The sequence below is a fragment of the Malaclemys terrapin genome, chromosome 22, assembly GCF_027887155.1.
Source record: "Malaclemys terrapin pileata isolate rMalTer1 chromosome 22, rMalTer1.hap1, whole genome shotgun sequence".
NCBI lineage: Eukaryota > Metazoa > Chordata > Testudines > Emydidae > Malaclemys > Malaclemys terrapin.
Genome location: NC_071526.1, coordinates 4,599,724 through 4,622,154, shown reverse-complemented (window position 1 = coordinate 4,622,154; position 22,431 = coordinate 4,599,724). Strand labels below are relative to the sequence as shown.

The 22,431-nt window shown below is 49.0% G+C and overlaps 1 pseudogene; it reads right to left on the bottom strand.

Moving 5' to 3' along the window:
- Positions 1 to 274: 274 nt before the first annotated feature.
- Positions 275 to 10,673, bottom strand: LOC128827913 (60S ribosomal protein L17-like; annotated as a pseudogene).
- Between the last annotated feature and the right edge of the window lie 11,758 nt (positions 10,674 to 22,431).

Here is a 22,431-nt window from a genome sequence, read left to right as displayed (position 1 = left end):
AACGAAACACTCCCAGATACATCTTGTTTGTACTGTGTGTTCATGCAGATCAGATGCTACCAGGCACATCGATATTCTGAGCTACAGCTCCTAGGTGTTTACCTTTGCAATGGAGTTCTGAGGGGAGACATAAAAGGGCCTGTCTCTCAGTCACAGGCCCCTGCGTTTCTACGGCACCAAGCATGGTGACATTGGCATCCATTTTTTTTTCAGTTTTCTTTTTTATTTATGTCCGTTACGTCAGATTTATTCCCGAGCCATACGTTTGTGCTTCTTCGGCTTCTTTTAAGAGATCTTTTTCTTCTGAGCAACTTCCTCTTCCGGCTTTGGAACAATCTGCTCCTTCTCAGTGAGGATCATCTCAGTGTGACGGGGGAGCTCATGTAGGGGTTGATATGACCATAAGCTCTATAGATACGCCTGCTCATTTGGGGGCCTTGTTGACCTGGAGGTGCTCAGTCACCAGAGAATCCACAGCAAGACCTTTGAGTTCAGCATTACGCTCAGCATTTTTGAGCATGTGGAGTAGGAACTCTGCACTCTTTTTAGGCCAACCTCCCTGTGTCCAGCCCCATTGCTTGGCTGGGGCATCTCTGACAACTCCACCGTGGTAACGACGGAAGGGAACACACTGCCTTTCTAGTATTTCGTGGCTTTCCAGATATGCACGCCCTCGATAGCTTGAGCCATCTCACGAGTGTTCTTGAAGTAGACTTGGTTAGATCCCCTTGCCTGGCAGGATTTGATGGGGTGCTCTGGATCAAGTGAGTAGCAGACCGTTTTCAGAGCTTACCTCAGGCACACAAATCTGCCTGAAGAGGGAGGCTCACTTGCCTGGCTTTTTCCCCAACTGCCCTACTTCCTCCTTTCCCTCCTGGTCTAGGAAGGGTGCTTTTCTGTCAGCCATTGGGTTGCTGTGTCCCCTTTGCCCCAGCTCCGCACATTTCACCAGGCCTCTCCTGCTCTGTCAGCACAATCACACGAAGAAAACGGGAGCCAGGATGCAGCGGAAATGGCAGGACAGAGGTGGAATCTGCCAGGGCCTGCAGCAGTTAGTTTGGAAGACAGCTGGTTAGGTGAATGTACCCGTTAGTGTTAAGATACCATAGGGTAAAATTAATCACAATGACTATGTGGCTGCTGTGGGGTAAATAAGTGTTTCAATACCATGGAGAGATACCGGAGGAATTGCACTAGTATCTGACTGGCTCAGAGCTACTCTTAGCCCTTGGGTCAGAGATTTTTGACCCACTGTGTTTCTTATTTCACTGGTCACACTGATAAGACATAAAATTGTGTGATCATTTACAGGCACTTCATTACCAAGCTGACGCCGATAAATTGGAAGGAATTCAGACAAGAGCAGTGAAAATGATTTAGAGGCTGGAGGGACTGATTTACAAGGAAGATTAAGAGGGTTAAACATGTCTTGCTTGGCTAAGTGCCATCTGAGGGGGCTCTTTACAAGTATTTGAAGAAAAGAGGAATTATTCAGGCCGTTCTGAGGTGGTTAAGGCATAAGTAATGGGATGAAATTAAGCAAAGGAAAACTTACGCTTAATATTGGGAAGTACAATGTTTGTAGACAGGTTTCAGAGCAGTAGCCATGTTAGTCTGTATCAGCAAAAACAACGAGGAGTCCTTGTGGCACCTTAGAGACTAACAAATTTGTAGAGCGCATCAGCCTGTGGAACAGGCTCCCAGGAAAACTTAGTGGAAGTCCCATCATTTGGGATATTTAAATGTGAACCAAACAAATTATTGTATCATTAGTATTTATTATTTGTACCACTGTCGCCCCTAGGAGCCTTAGTCATATACCAGGATCTCACTGTGCTACCTGCTGCACGGACATGGGACAAAAGACAGTCCCAAACAAATGACTTCAGAATGCAATGAAAGGAATGACCCTGGACCCTGGACCAGGATGAACCCTGACCAGTGACAGTCGGTCTTTCCACCCTGTAATCTTTGATTCAACTGCAATTAGTCTTCCTTTGTCCACGTACGCTAAATGTTCTTCTGGAGCTGTCAGCATTGTCCAACCACAATCATGTTTACTCATGAGTGAACAGAGGTAGGCAAGCACTTTGCTACCCGCAGTTTATTTAGCAAATTCAGCCCCCTTTCCTGTTTGCAAGTTGTCTGTACACAGGAGGTGCTTTTTATGACGCTGGTTGATATTCAGTTATTTGGCAAGTATTTTGTGTCAACAAATTCCAGCCGTGGGGCTGCTCGTGAACTGTTTGCCATGAATGTTTACTTGGTCACCTGTCACGTGGCATTGTTTGAAGGTGCAGTTGGTCACCTAGGTCACATGGCACTGTTTTCGTTCTTTTATAGGCATTTCAAGATGGCCACATAATCACCCCCAGTTTGCAGCTTTGCGTGAAGGCTTATTCTCACAAGTGTTTGTGAGACTTTGCTCTGCAGGGAACATTCTCATGAACAAAGAGTTGCTCGCACAAATGTTCATAAAGTAAATAAGAAGTGTCACTGATATCATCAAAGTGAGATCTGTTCAGAACTCGCTGAAATATTTCTGAGAAATGTTCCATAATATTTGGCCTGCTATTTAGCATGGGAACAGGAGAATCGTCAAACTACATTCAAGAAAAATACTAAACCCTTTATGAACGACTGATACAATGTTTATATTAAAATTACAGTATTTGGTTGTGTTTATGAAGAATTACTTAAAATTAATACATAGTTGGGAGATCTTAATACACTTTAAATATTTAATGTTATCAATAAATGCTACCAATACAGTAAACATATGAATGCCTTTGTAGCTGATTACTAGAAATTACTATCCATCATTTAACAAAAATAACAGTTAATCTTCACTATACTATACAGAAGTTTACCATCCTTGCAAAAATCTACTCATGCACTTGCCCAGGTGGGCAATTTGTTTGGATGGACCAGTAAAATATTATGACTTGTTTTTGTTTGATGAGGTGTTTCATTCTTAAGAAGTATGGTCTATGGATTAAAGCACAGAACTGGGAGCCAGGAGACCTAGAGTCCATTCCCAGCTCTGCCACTGACTTGCTGTGTGGCCATAGACAGATCACTTAACTCTGGTCATAATTTCCCCACCTGTCTCTCTATCTCCCAGTGTTCTGAGGGCAAATTAGGTAGTATTGGTAAAATGCTCTGAATGTGCAGGGCCAAATCTGTGATGGCATAACTCCTGAAATCAGTGGACCTATGAGAGCAGATAATTCGGCCTGTAACATTCTATATAAGTGGTAATAATCATCACGGTAAAGACAGGTGAGTGGATTTTGTGCTTGAGCAGTTACATTTTCATAACGGGTTTGCAGGGTGGAATGGTGTTATCCCTACAATTGATTTTTATTTTCAAAGCATAGCTCTTTCTCTCTCCTGCCCCTCGACACACACAAACGGCTCTCGTGGGCTTCAGCAGGCGTTGTGCAAGTGTATTTCAGGGTAGAATCTGGTGTACACATTTGGAATGCTCTGGGATCTTCTGGCACAATAGATGCAGGGAATATTAGAACTGCATTGGTTAGGACTGGAGAGAAATTCAGCCAGAAACAGGCATTTGGCTAAAGACTGGCCAAACTTTGATAATAGGCTTTGGCTGAATATTTCTTTAAGTATCTTTTAGAAGCCAAATAGTGAGAAGGTGCCACTCCTTTCCCCGTAGTATTAGGGTCGTGACTGGTCCCCTGCGAGTTCCATCTCCTTCCCCTGATTTGGTCTGAAAGCGACAAAGGTCAGGGGGCGTTAAGGAGAAGATTCTACTTGCTGGATGCGTCTTTCCCCTTCCTCTTTGTGGTCAGTTCATGTCAGACTCACTTACTGTTATTCCTCTGCCATCTCCTGGCCATCTCCTCCACTCAGGAGGGAATTCAGGAGGACCGGCAAGCTCTAGGCTTGTGGCAGTAGCCCCTAGGGAAGCTATTTACTCTGTCATCACTCTTACAATCTCTATTTTAAACCCATCGTTTTGTCACGGTCAACAAACCTTGTTTGAAGAGGCAGCTGTGCATCTAATCCAGCGGGCTCGCTAATTGCTGGAACCCTCTAGATCAACAATATTAGACAAACAGTAGCCCCCATAAGGTCACTACCCTTTCCAGAGCACATCGGCCCCGTTGCCCATGAGCAGAAATATTAAACCTTTGCACAAAGAAAATGAGAATGGACAGACTTGCTAAAAGCTGTCTCCAAACAATGCAATCACCTGTAATTATAACAAGGCACTTGTTGCTGAAATCCCAGTGCACCTGCTTTAATCAAACTAGGAGTCTGAGCCTGGCAGGCTCTCCACTGACTTTATTGGCTTGGGATCAAGCTGGAGATATTCTATCTGCTGTGCAGTGTTTTTTGCATCACCTATTATACAAATAGCAGCGGCAGTGTGGTCCAGGGTGCAAGGCACAAGCTTGGGACTTGGGAGCGCTAGGCTATGTTCCTTGTTCTGCCACTGATTTGCTATGTGACCCCAGGTGAGTCACTTTACCTCCGTTTCCCTTTTTCTGCCTTGTTTATTTAGACTAAGCTCTTAGGGCAGCAGCTGTTTGGTTTTATGGGTTTGCGCAGCACCTGCCGTGTTGGGGACCTCAAGACACTACAGTAATATAAATAATAATGGAAAGGGATCACAGTTGCAGGGTTGGCTGCGCCTCTGCCCCCTCTTTGACTCTCTGATGCACCCCGCTCAGGTGTCAGGCCTTTACTTCTCCTGGGGTGGAATCCCTCAGTTCTCCCACACTTTGCCTGGACCCTGTGTTTATCCACCATGTGCACCCAGCAGGTCCAGTTGGGTTTGGCACCTGTGGTCCTTCCCTTCAGGATCGGTGACTAGTGGGGGAAAGAGTGACCCGCCAGCCTCCTTATACCCCCACGTTGTTGGTTCTTACCAGAAGGAATAAAGTGCAACATAACAGACAAGGGATTTTAAAACAGCAGACTGTCTGTACACAGGTGGATCTTACCTGGAGGCTAACCATCCCCGGAGGGAAGCCTAGGAAGGCCTAACAGGTGTCGCTGGGTGTGTCAGTCTGAATAGCTTCTCAACAACTGTGTCCGACAGCTGCTGCCTCCCCTCTAGAGAGAGAGTCACGTGGTAACCAGCCAGAATTCTTTGTTTTCTCAGTTCCTGGGCTTCGGGGCTCTGCTAACCCACAACCAGTTGGCTGGGGTCCATGGGAGGCTGAGCCCGTCTCCTCTGGGCCAAGGGCTCTTCAGTAACTCCCCGTGTTTGCTGGGGGGATGACTTGTCTAGAGTCATTGTTTCACCTGCCTATTTGTTTCCCCAAAACACTGTTGATTTAACTCAACATAGTCATACAGCAAATGTCCCCATAATCAAATCCAACAAAGAGTCTGGTGGCACCTTAAAGACTAACAGATTTATTTGGGCATAAGCTTTCGTGAGTAAAAACCTCACGAAAGCTTATGCCCAAATAAATCTGTTAGTCTTTAAGGTGCCACCAGACTCTTTGTTGTTTTTGTAGATACAGACTAACACGGCTACCCCCTGATACTTGACATAATCAAATCAGCATTCATTCTTCATGAATTAGCACAGAGCAGCTCACCATACACAAAACAGAGGTACAGATTTTTTGTATCTATTTCCTGCATTCTGTATTGTGGTGTCATGAGGTTGACTGTTAGACTGGGTGAGACCAGTAGTCCATCGGGGGTGGGGGACAAAAAACCCTACAAACGAACCTGGACCAGGCAGCACTAAATTATGGAGGAACTTTCACAAAAGTCTGAACTACGTTGCTGGCTACACCTGATGGAAAAGCCAGACACTCATCGTCCACTCCCAGTCACTTTGACTTCAGTAAGGTTACTCCTATCAGTGAGGTCTATGGGAATCAGGTCCTGATGCTCACACTTCCTTTGCTAGGACTTATTTTCCAGCTCATCTGCAAACACCAGCCACAGTGTTCCTTGTAACATCCACAACCAGGAGCACGGCAACATTGAATTTAGTTACATAATTCTCCTGAAGTGTCGTTCTCAAAAGATCCCCACATCTCTCCTTACCCTGCTGGCTGGGAGCCTGCGATAGTGAGAATTGTTATAGAACTTTCGGTATCCAGCATGAGAGCTGTGCCTCCAATTACTCCCTGCAAACAAACAGCACAAGCTGCTGGTGCCCGCAGCAGGGAAGTACCTCAGATGCCTTACATAAAGCTGCACTTGTGTGAGAAGATGGAGAGCAGCTGGCTTGGCCAGGGAGCTGTTTACACTGTTTGATTGCTTTCTATCCTTTTGGTCCTTCACTGCCAGATCTCAGCGCTGTTGCTCCTGTCAAATCTCACAGAGCCAGAACCTCTATTCTATATTTTCCTCTCCTGAAGGCTGCTTACATCGAACCTTGAACTCCTGAAGACACTCAAAAGGCCCAGCCAGGTCACATGATAAGAGGCAAAGCCCTGGCAGCTGCGGGATGTTACTCAGTGTTGGAAGTCTGCATGTAGGTGTATCTACTTGTGCCATCTCACTGGTGGTGTCTGTGGTGGCGTCACACCTGCTATTGCACCTTTGCAGCTGCCTTTAAGGGTAGGGTTACCATACGTCTGGATTTTCCCAGACATGTCCGGCTTTTGGGGGCTCAAATCCCCGTCTGGGGGGAAATCCCCAAAAGCCGGGCATGTCCGGGAAAATCGGGAGGGCTCGGCCGGGGCCTCTTTGGCCGGGGCCGGGGGCATGGTGCCGGGCCAGGAGCCGGGCCGGGCGCGCGGTGCCGGGCCGGGGTTGCAGTGCCGGGCCGGGAGGCCGCGGGGCCGGGAGCCAGTCCGGGGCCGGGGGTCCGCTGGGCCGCGGGGTCCGCTGGGCCGCGGGGTCCGCTGGGCCGTGGGGCCGGGGGAGCCGGGGGGTCCGCGGGGCCGGGGGGTCCGCTGGGCCATGGGGCCGGGAGGTCCGCGGGGCCGCGAGCCGGGGGGGCCACGGGGCCGGGAGCCAGTCTGGGCCCGCGAGCCGTGGGGCCCGCGGGGCCGGGAGCCGGGGGGTCCGCTGGGCCGGGAGGTCCGCGGGGCTGGGAGCCGGGGGGTCCGCTGGGCCGCGGGGCCGGGGGGTGCGCCGGGCCGCCGGGGGCCGGCAGTGCTGGGCGGGCCGGGGCCGGCACCCCAGGGCCCGAGCCGACCCAGGCTGGAGCCGCCGGGGGGCCAGCCTGGGCCACGCCTCCTCCCCCCACACCGCCCCTTACCTGCTACAGGCTTCCCGCGACTCAAATGTTCGCGGGAAGCAGGGGAGGGGGCGGAGACTTTGGGAGGGGGTGGAGTTGGGGCAGGGGCGTGGGCGGGGCTGGGGGCGGGGCCGGGGCCCCTGGGAGTGTCCTCCATTTGGAGGCACAAAATATGGTAACCCTATTTAAGGGTCTCTTTTAGGATACACCAGTATTTCAACAACGACCTTCAAAATCCCTCTACCAGGACTGACCGGCCAAACTCCCGCCCCCTTTCATGCACCCCCTCTACCCCCAGAAAAAAAGATCTGCTTTGGTTCAAACGCCTACCGCCTATATTACACGAGAGGTCAGACCATCATCACGGTGCTCCCTTCTGGCCTGATAAGCTATGAATATCAATTATTTTCTATCCCACTCTCAAGATCTTGATTTTTGGGATGAGACAGGACCAAATTTATCCCTGCCAGAACCCCACTGATTTCAGTGGGTTTTTGCAACTGATGAATTTGGCCCCGGGAATGTTAAGTCTGGAGTTTACTTGTATTTACTCCCAGACCAGTTCCAGTCAGTGGAGCTATATGGAGGTGTAAAATTGGTGTGAGATCAGACTCAGGTCCAAGGGATCAGAGAAAGTGTGTGTGTCAGGAAAGCTGTGGACTGGGTACAGAAAGGGAGTGCAGACAGTATGTGTGGGCTGGGGCTGGAAGAACCTGGCTGTGCATCATCAGCAAGGGAACTGTAGCCGGATGGTCACTGCGCTCCGGTCCAGAAGGGTTAAGGGCAGCCCATGAAAGGGCTGTGGCTGGGGCAAGCAGCTCCCTGGCTGAGTGGGAAGTCAGGCTCAGCTGGGGCCACACCCCAATTAAGGCCCAGCTGGTCCTATAAAGGCCAGGGCAGCCAGAAATCCAGACAGTTCTCTCTCTGCTTTAGAGAGAGAAGGGCCTGGCTGCCTGGAGCTGAGGAAAGCAGGGCTGGGGGAAGGCTAGAGGAGCTGAGGAGCTCTGGCCTGGGAAAAACCCCAGGCTGCAGGCCTAGAGTAAGGCCAGCTAGGTACTGGGGTTGCAAAGGGACAGCCCTGGGTAGGCAGAGGCAGCAGGTCCAAACCCCACCTTGCCAGTGATGAGTGGCTGATCCTGCAGTCTGCCCCAGGCAGTGGGGGCTTGATGGTGACTGGCAGTGGCCTGGTACTGAGGCGAGGTGGGGATAGGGGTGGGGGTTCCCCAGGGAGGGGAGACCCAGATCTGTCGGGTACTGCCAGGGGGCAGCATCCCAGTGATAGGGGTGCCGGGTCCTGGGAGGGGCATGGGGCCAGAGGAGAGGTGGCTCACCGGCCTGCAGAGGGTGCTTCGGACGCTGGATGAGCTGATTCCCTGAAGCAACCAGTAGGAGGCGCCGCAGGGGTGAGTCTGACCTCTTACAGGAACCAACAGGCCTGTGGTACTAGCACTCTACCGGCCAGAGCCAATAGCAAGCACGTGCAGAGCCTTCGTGGGCAGAGGGATGTGAAGAACCTGTGCCCCCAGCACATGTTTGTGTTAGCGAAGGTGTCCTGGGCACAGCTGCAAACAGAGCTAGTGTTCTACTCAGCTATAAAAATTAGAGATGAGCAAAGTGGCCAAGGTCAGAAACCACCCTGAGCCTTTGCCCAAAGTTCCCCTGAGCGTCCACCCCACCCTGAAAAGAAATCGTGGAGGAACTTTGACAAAGTGTGAGTCGCTTTTAAACCACTGATGCTCATTTTCAGCACTCGTGGCTGCACTACAATGATTCGTCTGGAAGCGAAGTGTTGAAATGCTGCAAGGAGAGTTCTTCACGTGGTCTTTGTGGCCCAGACCAAGGCAGATAGCCCCAGAGAAGGTCACACAAAAGCTCTCATGCAATTTCCATTGTGCAGATTCAAGACAGGTTTAAAAAAAAATCTTCTACAGTTGCAGGTACTATATGAATTGAACCACTTAAGAATAACTAATCCAGGCTAGGAATTATGAATTCCTGAGTGCTAATCCTGGCCTGCCACCAGCTTGCAGTGTGTCCTTGAGCAAGCCACCCTGCCTCAGTTTCCCTGTCTGTAGAATAGGGGTAATAATACTTGCCTACCTTACAGGGCATGGGGAGGATTAGTCACGTAATGTCTGAGTGCACTGAAGGTGTAAAGAGGGGAGAAAAGGAGAGAGAACGAACCACACATGACAGATGTTAACATCGGTTCCTGTATGGCTGGAAGGTGCTTCGATACTACAGTGGTGAAAGAACTCTGAGTAGAACGGAATAAAGGGCTGTGTGTTGTCATTGAGCCAGATTCCCAGCTGAAGCCAGTGGAGTGACACTGATTTACCCTAGCTAGCATCTAGCCCATGGGCAGTAACCCAGTGAGCCCATGTATAACTCCCATTGATAAGCTGGGCTGATTCTGACACATCTGTGTAGGGTTCCTTGTTGGACTATGGATCCGTCCAATTACAACTGCCACATATCTCCTTAATATTTCCACTGCTCCTGCATTGCACCATCTAATAGACCAGAGGGCAGTAACCCACCTCCTCAACGTGACCACAACAGCTTGTCTGGAATCCTATTGCGTGTGCAATGTGCAAGAGATCAACCCCGAGAGGAGGAAAACACTCGCCCATCATCTCTGCGACAACAATTACCCTTGGGGCATTTTGTTCACCTCAAGGAAAATATACGTTATATTTCCTAATTAACACTGTCCAAGTATGAGCTCTGCCCCGCCATTATTCTCTCTCAGACCCGGCTCCAGGGTTTTGGCCGCCCCAAGCAGCCAAAAAAAAAAAAAAAAAAAAGCCGCGATCGCGATCTGCGGCGACAATTTGGCGGGAAGTCCTTTGCTCCCAGTGGGAGTGAGGGACCGTCCGCCGAATTGCCGCCGAATACCTGGACGTGCCGCCCCTCTCCGGAGCGGCCGCCCCAAGCACCTGCTTGCCAGGCTGGTGCCTGGAGCCGGCCCTGTTCCCTCTCCACGCCACTCTCAGCATAACGACTGGTTCAAAATCCAAGCTCTGCTGTTTTGTAGCTATCAAAGCCAGGAAGCACTTTTTGGAACTAATCGCTACACAAATGGCTTCAACTTGGGTCTGTGTTTACTCTGGGACACAGCACGGGGGCACAAAGGGCCCTCAGTGGAGATGGCAATGTCTCCCCGAGGTTTTAGTTTAATGATTAGTATTAATAATTGCTATTTAGAAAACCTAATAATACAAATGAGAGCGTATTTTAAAATCAGAGGCACAGAAGCTGCAGCAGATTGGGCTTCTGCCTAGTGAATCTAAACTAATTCTGAAAGCAAATAAGACACGGGTAAAAGATTGTATGTGCTCCTTCCTGCTATCAGTAGTGGTCCATCACTGCACCAGTGCCAGAGAAGGTTCTTACCATCTCCTTGAACCTTCATGTTGTTTATTTCTAAGGGGTTCTCTACATTAGAATCAGCGGTGTGCCTGCCTGCAGCACGGGTAGACATACCCATGTTGGCTTTCATCTACCTAGCCCAAGTAACAAAAACAGAGAAGCGGCAGCAGAAGCACCGGAAGCTCCCTAGAAGTTGGGGGGGGGGCACCAGTGCCCAAACCATGGCCCCGCCCCCTGCTCTGCCTCTTCCCCTGAGGCCCCTCCCTACTCTGCCTCTTCCCCTGAGGCCCCTCCCTACTCTGCCTCTTCCCCCAAGGCCCCACCCTCACTCTGCCCTTTCCCCCAGGGCTCCGCCCCCACTCACTCCTCTCCGCCCCCTCTCGCCCCGCCCCCCATTGCTCTCCTTTAAGGCAGGTAAAAAGTGATGGAGCCATGGCCCCCAGGCCCACCCCGTTCCGGCGCCCCTGAGCCGCAGCAGCACGGACTTCAGCACAGGCTGTACAAGCTAGCCCCTGCCACCGCCCACGCTGCTGCCGCTTCACGGCTAGTGTTACTTGAGCTGACTAGATCAAAGCTAGCTCGGGTATGTCTACACAGCACTGATTCTAATCTAGACACCCCCACAGAAATAAACCACAATCCCTCCCAATGGAAGCAGCTCAATTCCTGTCTCCAGAGCTCGTGACTCAGCAGCATGAAAGGAGGCTTAAGCAGGATCTGAAGTAACATCTTAACAGAACAATGAGTTCACAGGTGTCCTAGGAGCCACATGGTTCCCAGCCATGGAGGGCACCTTGCTCCTGGAATCCTCGAGCTAGTGAGGGCTGAGAGTGCTGCAGAAGTGGAGTACTCATGGAGCGAAGAAGGAAGGGCCTCAGGTAGCTATGAAATGTAGTGACCCGTGATACGCCAGAGGTCAGACTAGCTGATCTAATGGTCTCTCCTGGCCTTAAACTCTGTGTATCTGTTTGTGCAGCACAGAGCTTCAGCTCGCTGCCCCACTCTAACAGCTGCTCTTCCACCCACGGCGGTTCCCCTGAGCCAAGGTGGCCAATCCCTCCACACTGCACCGTGGTTTGAGACTGTTTCACCAGCTGCCATCTCAGCACTAGCGCTCTGGTCCAGCTCTTCAGCTGGTGTAAATCACCACTGAGGTCAGTGGAGTTAGGCCAATTTCCACCTGCCTCTGGGACTCCAGAGGTGTCCTTTCCATACTGCTCAGTCCCAGGACAGTCTCCACGGTGCTTCTGCGCAGTTAATCATGAACTTGCACAGCTGCTCAGAGGTAGAAAGGAAGAAGTTACAGAGAGGAGCAATCAAACTTCTCCAACCATTTGTGTCCATCTTCAGGCATTGTCCACTTGTCAGGGGCTTTTCATGCTGAACGACCCACACAGTGTCTAGGATTACAGCTATCCGAACTTCTTGTTCCCCACTTGGAAGCAAAAGCTAGAACAAGTACAGATGAAATGGAGAAAGAGAAGGTTGGGTAGACTGGGAAACAGCAGTGCAAGTAAGGAAAGGGAAGGTCCGCATAATCTGCCTATTCTGAATGCATAAGCAGTTGCTTTTAAACACCTCTTTGACTATTAAGATGTGAACATCTCTCACACTGTCATTCGCAATGTAATTTCCCCTAGATTGGCAATACAGTCTTGGATTTTACCTGTGACCAGAAGAAGTTATTGTGAAATCTTGGGCATGTGTATCAACGCCTGGCATGGTTCAGCAGCAGGGTTTGAACCCAGCGACTGTACAACTGCTCCATACATCTCTGCCATTAGAGATAAAGGAGCAACTCTTTTTGGCAGCATCAGCATAGGTCTTTATCCTCTAGGATCACACCACTAGAGGGGGATATGACACACTCTTAGCTGGTGACCTACAAAAGCATCCGCGTGTTTGGTAACTTTGCTACAATGTTATTAATTTTCCAAGAACGTGTAGAACTCTGTCTTTTCTTAGTCTGAGCTGAGTGTCCCCATCCCTGGAACAAGATTGTCCCCTCAGTAGTGTGACAGACAAGGAGGAGATGTGGGGGGAAACGCCTAACGCTTTGGAGACATCCAAGTGAGAGTTTTGTAATTCGTGGTCTCCATGCAAGACAATCGCTTTAAAAAAAATCCCCTCTTCAACATGATGCAAGGCTGGGAGCAATGAGAAGAAAGAAGCAGTCAGGACAGACCCGGAGCAATTATTAAACATCTGGTTTTTACGAATGAGGAATCAGATGTTCAAAGGCAGCAGATGATTTTTTTAAAAATGATTAGAAGTGCGGGGGAAGCAGCTACAGTGAACAAAGCAGCAGGTCTCGACCTCCCCCAGTGCAGCCGTAAACAAAGGCAGCGGGACGGGAGGATGGAAAGACAGGCTAGTTTACAGAGAGGAAGGCTGGGCCAGTGGGTAGGGTGCTACATTAGGCTTCAATAATCCTAGGTTCAGTTCTTGTCACTCCCACTACCTCTGGCCATGCGCTTAGTCTCTCTATGCCTCAGTCTCCCATCCATTAAATGGTATTAATGTGATTTCTACAGCTCACAGGGGTGTGATAAGGATAAATACATTAAAGATCATGAGCTGCTCACCTACTAAGGTAATTGGGGGCCAGATGGGATCTCTACATGCGTCACCTTAGAGCAGTGGTGGGCAGCCCGCGGGCCACCAGTTTGTTTACATTTGCACGGCCGCCTGCAGCTCCCAGCGGCCGCGGTCGCCGTTCCTGGCCAATGGGAGCTGTGGGAAGCGGCACGGGCTGCAGGGACATGCTGACCACTGCTTCCCACAGCTCCCATTGGCCAGGAACGGCGAACTGCGGCCACTGGGAGCTGCGGGCAGCCGTGCAAAGGTAAACAAACTGGCGGCCCGTCAGCGGATTACCCTGATTGCCCACAGACCACAGGTTGCCCACCACTGCCTGAGAGAGAGAGCTTCTTTGGACGCAGCAAGAGACTGGGTAGGGGCTAATATAACGTCCGTATCTATGGGTGGCCGTTCTGGGGCAGTTTTTATCACATGCCAGTTCCCAGGGTGATGTGACTAGGGACTGGCTAGTTTTCAGAGCTTCAATAACGCTCTAGGCCGGGGTTTCTGTGCTGTGGTAGAATGGCAAAAGAAGAGTATCCCAAAAGGAATCATTCACACAGGGCCTTGAGCAGATACCAACTTTTCTTATTTAAAAATTTCTCACACATCTGAGATTTTCAGGGATTAATTAAAGATATATTTTTGGTTTTGGTTTTTGTTTTAATGAGGGTTGTCATGGCAACCACCACAGCTGTTTAGAAAGAAACGGGAAGGGGCAGACTCCTTGCCTGCAGTTTCAGTGGGGCTGGAGGCAATCTATCCCTTCCACAATGGGCAATTACAAAGCCATATATAAACCCCTCTAAGCCAAATCCTCCTTTAAGCCAATGGAGATAAAAAGTGCTCAGTACAATTTATCAAAAGGCTTCTCTCTGCCTGAATTACCCAATCTCTGTTTCTTTTCTTTGCGCTGACATGATAATTTTCTCTATATCGCTGCAAATTAAATTCTAATGAGAAAACCCTGCATTTAAATGTGATGAAGAGCTTTTCTCCTCTGAGATGGATGGGAATGTTGCATCCATTGTGCAGGGAGAAGAGTGGATTACATGTGGATCAAGGTGCATTAGAGAAGTTAATGGTTTCCTGGCCCCTGGCTGTGACACTACCTCCCTTTCTGCAGGCCTTTTGCAGTCTGTACTCCTCACATGGCCACCAGATGTTATGAGTTAAGCAGGTACAAGATGGATGATCTCTATCCACTGGAAGTTGTATGAGTGGTTCATCGGGCAGCACCTTTCTCTTTGAGTTAATAAGCACCACAGGACTAAAGGCAGTGGAGGTACTGTCATAGAATCATAGAATCTCAGGGTTGGAAGGGACCTCAGGAGGTCATCTAGTCCAACCCCCTGCTCAAAGCAGGGCCAATCCCCAACTAAATCATGCCACCCAGGGCTTTGTCAAGCCTGACCTTAAAAACCTCCAAGGAAGGAGATTCCAACACCTCCCTAGGGAACCCATTCCAGTGCTTCACCACCCTCCTAGTGAAATAGCTTTTCCTAATATCCAACCTAGACCTCCCCCACTGCAACTTGAGACCATTACTCCTTGTTCTGTCATCTGCCACCACTGAGAACAGCCGAGCTCCATCCTCTTTGGAACCCCCCTTCAGGTAGTTGAAGGCTGGTATCAGCCTAGATATGAAACTGGAGTCCTGGCCATTTTCAGTCATTGAAGATCCCAGAGCGGGGGTGTTCACTCCAGTGGAATGGCTGTACTTGTAACAAGCCCTACCAGGAGAGTTGGTCCAACTGTCCATTGAGAAGAAGCTATTGGGCAAATTTCATCCCTTTTTATCCTCTTTGTAAATTGTCAATAAACAGATCACCACGTTTCAAGTTTGTTTGTTGTTTGAAGCTTGCCGAGTAGTTTTTTGGAATCTCTTTTGACTGGTGGATTGCTCTCAAAGAGTTTGATATTCAGAATTTGCTATCCAAACTTTGTGGCCGGTCACCTAAGTCACATATTATTGTATTAGTTCTCTGATTGGAGGACTGAAACTTTATCAATGGCTTCTGCCTGCAGCAAATTCTGTTTCTTGATTAAAAGACTTTGGGTAACTGGCTGGCATTGCTTTCTGTGAACGTTGCATAGACAGAGCTTTGTCCATATCATGCTTATGGCAATGGAAAGCCATATATAAACCCCTCTAAGCCAAAGTCACAAGCAGACTGCAGCAAAACATGGTTTCTTGTTTGGTTAGCTGTTGGCAAACAAGATTTCACATGATCTGACGCGCTCTCCCAGGAAGCAACACTGAGGATGCCTTGGTATGTATGGGATTGTTTCCTCATGATCCATTGCAGAGGATACCTTGCACATGGATCACCCCCCAACTCCCCACCTGTGTGAGCTACCTCTGCAGTTCTTCCTCCCAACCCCCATCCCAGGATCCCTAGGTCTGGGGATGCCTGCATGGGGAGCAGGAGGCTGCATGAACTGCGCTGCCAGCTGTGGGTGGCAGTGTGAAGGGGGACGCTTTGGCGGGTGTCCTGTGGAACAGCACTGACAGAGACCCCAGAGATAAGGACAGAGCCCCCAGGGCTGGTGAGGAGCCAGAGGGCATCTGTGTCCGGAGAGTGGATTCACTGCCTGTGGGGCTTGCTGGGCATTAAGGGGGGGGGGGGTTGAACACCCCAGTGAGGCCCTGGGGGATAAATCCTTTCAGCAGAGGCAGAAGCAAGAACACAACTGAAAAGGGAATTTTACATCTAAAAATGTGAGAAGGAGAGCAAGGGTTAAAGTGAGCTGGGACAGATGGGGTCATAGATCTGGCACTGGTGAGTGGGCTAGTGTCAATGCACTTGGACAAACTGCTGGCGCTTAGCACCCCTAGCTTGACACGGGATCTCTCCATGCGTCACTAAGCTGGGTGAGCAGCTCATCACCACTGAACAGATGGGGGAATTAAGGCACAGAAGGGGAAGTGATTTGTCCCAGGTCACACAGTGACTGCGCCAGGAATAGAACACAGGTCTCTTATTCATAGATTCATAGATTCTAGGACTGGAAGGGACCTTGAGAGGTCATCGAGTCCAGTCCCCTGCCCGCATGGCAGGACCAAATACTGTCTAGACCATCCCTGATAGACATTTATCTAACCTACTCTTAAATATCTCCAGAGATGGAGATTCCACAACCTCCCTAGGCAATTTATTCCAGTGTTTAACCACCCTGACAGTTAGGAACTTTTTCCTAATGTCCAACCTAGACCTCCCTTGCTGCAGTTTAAACCCATTGCTTCTTGTTCTATCCTTAGAGGCTAAGGTGAACAAGTTTTCTCCCTCCTCCTTATGACACCCTTTTAAATACCTGAAAACTGCTATCATGTCCCCTCTCAGTCTTCTCTTTTCCAAACTAAACAAAACCAATTCTTTCAGCCTTCCTTCATAGGTCATGTTCTCAAGACCTTTAATCATTCTTGTTGCTCTTCTCTGGACTCTTTCCAATTTCTCCACATCTTTTTTAAAATGCAGTGCCCAGAACTGGACACAATACTCCAACTGAGGCCTAACCAGAGCAGAGTAGAGCGGAAGAATGACTTCTCGTGTCTTGCTCACAACACACCTGTTAATACATCCCAGAATCATGTTTGCTTTTTTTGTAACAGCATCACACTGTTGACTCTTGAACGCCCTATTCACTAGGCCACATTGCCTCCCTCATGGGTTAGTGAGACCCCCAGTAGGATGAAACCTCCCTTAGGGGAGGGCAGTGTTTGGGACCAGCTGTATGCCCCTCAGTGAAGGGACTGTTAAACCTTTGCCTTTGGGCTCTCGTGTGGTGCCTGGTACTGGGTGTGTCACACCACAAGCAGAGCTCTGCCGATCATTCACAGCAGAGCCCAGAACTGAGGATGCTCAGGTCTGGGGATCCAGGCCAAATTCTAAACACTGAGCCGGCTCATCACGCGGCTCCCTCCTGTCCCCAAACCCCTACAGCCAGCTGGGGGTCCAGGCGTAATATGCTGCTAGAATGGGGGCAAGGCGCTCACCTCATTGGGCTTTGAGCTAAACCAGCCAAACCTCAGAAGTTTTGACTGAGTTTCTCAGAGGGTGGAAGGATGGTCTTGTGGTGAAGGCACTAGCTGGAGACTCAGCAACTCCAGGTTCAATTTAAGGCGTTACCTCCTGTAATGGCTCCCGCCCTAGCTGCACCACTGCCCTTTCTCAGGGTCTCACCAAGTGCTCCCCCCCCATCCCCTGGATTTTAGGCGTTGGGCCTTTACCTCTCCCAGCACTCGCCCTTAGACCAACTCCTGGGTACCAACCATGCCTATTTCAGTAGGTCCAACGGCATGTGGCACCTGCAAGTCCCTTTTCTCCGGGAGCCTGTGACAGCAGACATCTGCCGTGAGACAGAAGCAACTGCTTCAGAACAAAGCACCACTTATTCATGACTCAAAAGTCCCAAGCCTACAGAACAAAGGATAAAACCCTAGAAGGCCACATGGGTCTTCCTTGCCCCTCGGTAAGTCCCCCTCAGTCCAGCTGACTACACCTGTGAGATTGAGAAACAGCCGGTATTGCAGCAGCAGGCACCCTGTCTTTGTGGGTATGTCTATGCAGGGATACAAGCCCCACAGCACGGCCGGGGCTGGCCCAGGCTCCCTTGGACTATGGGGCTAAAAATCGCTATGTAGATGTCCAGGCTCAGCCTAGAGCAGGAGCTCTGGGACCCTCCATCCTCTCAGGGTCCCAGAGCTCAGGCTCCAGCCTGAGCCAAATGTCTACACTGCAATTTTCAGCCCTGCAGCCCGAGTCAGCTGACCTGGGCCAGCCACCGTTTTTTCATCCCTGTGTAGACATAACCCGATGTGTCTCAGTCAGACTGTCAGCTTTTCCACTCACACTTCCCGGCTAGCCTGTCTGCTCACCCAACCCCCTCCGCTTTCCCTGGGTCTTTGAGCTTTTGGTTCCCCTTTGATCGTAGGCTTTGCCTTGGGAAGAGTACCCCTTCTAACCTGGATGGAGCCAGCTAGGCAGTTTCTTCCCCCAGTTGATGGCCCAACCATTCTTATCTTAACTTCTTTGAAGTTGTGTACCTGAGGCTGTGGTTGTGTCATTACTTTACCTTTCCTGCCCCGTTCTTTAATAATCTCTTTACTGCCTCCTTTGATTTAACATTATGCATTCAGGGAGCAATACAAAACTGAACAGGGAAACTGAGTCACAGAACATTAATGCAGGGCCAGCCCACATCATTTTGGCACCTGAGGTGGGGAGCTCAAATGACGCCCCCATGCCCCCTCGCTTGGGCCAAAACTTTGAAAGGTCTCAATTCTGCCTTCTTCCAGTTCTACTCCTCTCATGGTACTGCTCTGCTACCTACCCCAAGAAAGGAGAACTAACAACTTAAAATGCCTTGTTCAAAAATTTTAAGTAACACTTAACTTTCAAATGCCTGAACAGTAGATGTAACTTTTCTTGTCTGCATAGTAAAAACTGGCATTTTTATCTGTTTGAATAATCAAAGTAGTGCTTTCTGTGCCTTCTTGGTTGCAATTATTTGAACTTCTTCCTGAAGGTCCACAGTCTGGGCCAGCTCAAGCTCTATTGAGATGGTTGCAAGGCCGACCAGCCTCTCCCGTGTCATTGTGGAGCGTAGATGTGTTTTTATTAACTTCAGCTTGGAGAAGCTGCGTTCTCCACTGGCAACTGTTACAGGAAGTGTTAGAAGTATGTGCAGAGCAACAAAAGCATTTGGAAAGAGGGTGCTCATCTTATTTGTGCACATATATTCCAGAACAGCCTTTGGAGTTGATCCTCCTGAAATGTATCTTGAAAGGGCTTTCAGTTCATCACCTAAATCACTCGCATCAATATCGCGCATGTCATCATGTGTCAACACTGTCTCTAGTTCCCTGCATTGCTGGTGTAGGTCTTATTCCAAAACTCCTCACTATACCTGAAGATCATACAACATCCCAAATATACTGCTGTGTTCCTTGAGCTGCATGAAATGTTCTTCAGCTGACTGCATTGCATAATCTAGCACCTGGTTAAAAAATTCAACTCTGAATTGTTGTTTGGGGTCTCTTATGGGATTATCCCCTGCCTCATAATCAAAATATCTTCTTCTTCGGTGACTCTTGTATTCTTGAATGGGTGGGAAAATAGTCTTCAAGGTGCCACCGGACTCCTTGTTGTTTTTGTGGATACAGACTAACACGGCTACCTCCTGATATTTGTCATACCAGCTCCTGTAGTATCATCAATGTCAATACATTCTAGAAAATGCTCTCTGACAGTCACCATCGCAGGGACATTTTCACTAGGTTCTGTTGTTGTTACAAAACGCACCATTAAAGTCATTTGTTCCGTATGGCTGATGTCAGGTGTGCAGTCCAGAATAACAGAGTAATATCTTGCTGACTTCAGTTCTGCCACAATCTTCTGTTTGACTTTTGACTGTCTGATCTCATTTTTAATTGTTTTTCCAAGGTAGTGGTGTGTGTACATTTCTTGGGTGGTGACTCTTCTTAGATGCTCCTGGAGTACAGCATCGAACTCAGCCATCGGCTCCACAATTTTAAGAAAGTTTCCATTGTTTGGCACATACAGCTGATCTGAAGTGCCATGCAGTGCTAGGTTTTGGGTAGCAAGCATTCTCACAATGCCAATGAGCCTTTTCAGAACGTTTTGCCAGTAAAGAGACTCTGATGCAATCTTCTCTTGATGCTGATCATCTATGATGGTCTTTAACCTTAGTCTCATCTCAAGCTCTTTCCACCTATGGAATGCTCTCCGGTGATTTGCTGCCTTCTCATGGCATGCCAGATTTCTAGCCAGATTTTTCCAGTCCTTTGTTCCTGTAGAACCTGACGTGGCTGGAACATTAGACTGGAAGAGTTTGCAACAAAAACAGTATGCAGCATTCTGGGTTTTTGAGTACATAAGCCATGGCCTCTCCACTTTGTTACCATTGGGGATTTCACACCAGTAATGTGTTGGATGGAAATTTCTATTTTCATTGTCTTTGGGGAACATGAAGTTTTTCACTTGCTGTGGCCCATGCAGTACAAGGAAGTCCCTCAGGCTACTGCTCAAGTGGGTCCACAGTCCTGGATCATCTTGACTTAAGGAACTAAACTCAGCAGCAGCTGTTTCTTGCACCTCCACCACACTCTTCTCTGATCTACACTTTTCTTCAGGAATGTGCATGGTTACATCCATTTGAGATGGAGATATGGATGCTGCAGTAGCTGCCAGGTCACCTGCACTCTGTCTAACGGGAAGATCAGGCATCTCCTCACCACTCCCATCCTCACTGGGGCCGGAAGGCTCACCGTGAACATTTGTGTCTATGTATCTCAGGAGAGCTCCTTCCTGCTTAGATAGAAACGCTTCCTTTGCTTTCCTTCTTTTTCTGAATGCTGCCCCACAGGGGCGCTTCTTCTTTCACTCATGACTGCTGTTCTGTGCCAGCTATAGTGGCTCTCAACACTCAGTTGAAGGGGACAAATAAGCAGGCTGGTAGCAGGGCCTGAGTGAGGGAAGATATCAGCGTCTTAAGGGCCTAACTGGCTCCTACTACTTCAGTTGACTGCCTGTTCTCAAGTGGATTTAGAGAAGCAGCAGGAAACAGGAAGCTCCCTGAGAAGCTGGTGTGAATCAGTCCAGGCTCCTGGGGGTGCAGGAGAGGTACATAAGAGGCTCCTCCTCCTCTCTCTCCCTGCAGCTCCTGCTGCTTTGTTATTCCCTCTCCCCTTTTCTCCTGCCTGCCTGTTACATCTCTTCTGCCCTCCTTCCTCCAGCACAGCACTCCACCATCTCTGTGCATCTCGAGCAGGGAGAATACATATGCACCAGCAGCAGACACAATTTTCTACACTCTGGGTCCTAGTGGCGCCCCCCAATAGTCTGGCACCTGAGGCGGCCGCCTCAGTTCATCTCATGGTAAGGCCAGCCCTGCATTAAGGTATAATCTGCTTTCCCCAGTTCAGCACATCACCACTTTCCTGTGTGACTTTGGGCAGATCTTCCATGCCGCAGTTTCCCCATCAGTAGGATGGGGATATTAATACTACCCCGCCTCACAGGGAGGGGGAGAGCACCGCTGAGCGAAGAACTGATTGGTCAGTTTGGCGGCCAAACCAACCAATAACAGATCAGTGCCTTCTGAACCCAAAATGAGTATTTTGTTTTTCTCGCTGAAACAAAAAAACAAAAAAAAAATGGAATTCAGGGGGAACAAATCAACATTTGAAACTGAAACGTCAGACAGCTCATTCTGAAAACAGCCAGGCAAACCTCTTCAAGCTTCCCACATTTTTTTCTCATTTTTTATTCAACCAAAACCCTTAATTAAATCCGAACCAAATCCTCAGTTAGTTTGGGTCACCCTGAAACTGCATTTTGGGGGGGGTGTGTGTGCAAATTTACTATTTGCCAAAAAATGTCCCCGCGCTCTGGCTGTGAGACTAGATCCATCAATAACTGGGAGGAGCTCAGATACGAGTCCAGCACTAGGGATCTGTAAGTAGGCTGAGAGGGTGTGTTTGAATTTGACATTCAAAGTTAGTACTAGGCAGAGAATTCACACAGATCCAAACTGCAGGTGATATTTGCATGACCCCCTTTGATGTGCATCTGCTGCGTCCATGTAACACCACAGTTCAGAATAACCTGCAAAGTCATCCTCCGTATAAGTGGATACAAATGTCCTTGTTTACACTGGAGTTGAATTTGGCCACGACAATGCAACTTGCTGTCTCCTTGATATTATTTACTGGATTCATGTCCATAGTTGCAGCTGCACTTTTTTGGACAGTAACTCGCATTGTATGGTTTGGAAGCTTCTTAAATTCAAATTCCACAATAAAACTTGAGCCAACAGATGTCAGGCAGAAACTAATGAACCAGTCAGAGGCCCTAGGAAGAAATCAGTCAGTCATTGGTCTTGTTTTTCCTAGAACGGTTAATTCCAAATATTCAACCTAAATTGTAAACAAAGTTTGCAGTAACTATTTTAAAAAGCAATAATACGAGTGTGAGATTGAACTTTATGCCTCCTTAGAGAAATATAACTAGGTCCCTACCAAATTCACAGCCATGAAAAACGTGCCATGGAGTGTGAAATCTGGTCTTCCCCCGTGAAATCTGGTCTTCTGTGCTTTTACCCTAAACTATACAAATTTCATGGGGGAAACCAGCGTTTTTCAAATTGGGAGTCCTGACCCAAAAGGGAGTTGGGTTGCAAGGTTATTTTAGGGGAGGTCGCGGTATTGCCATTCTTACTTCTGCGCTGCTTTCAGATCTGGGTGGCTGGAGAGCGGCGGCTGCTGACTGAGA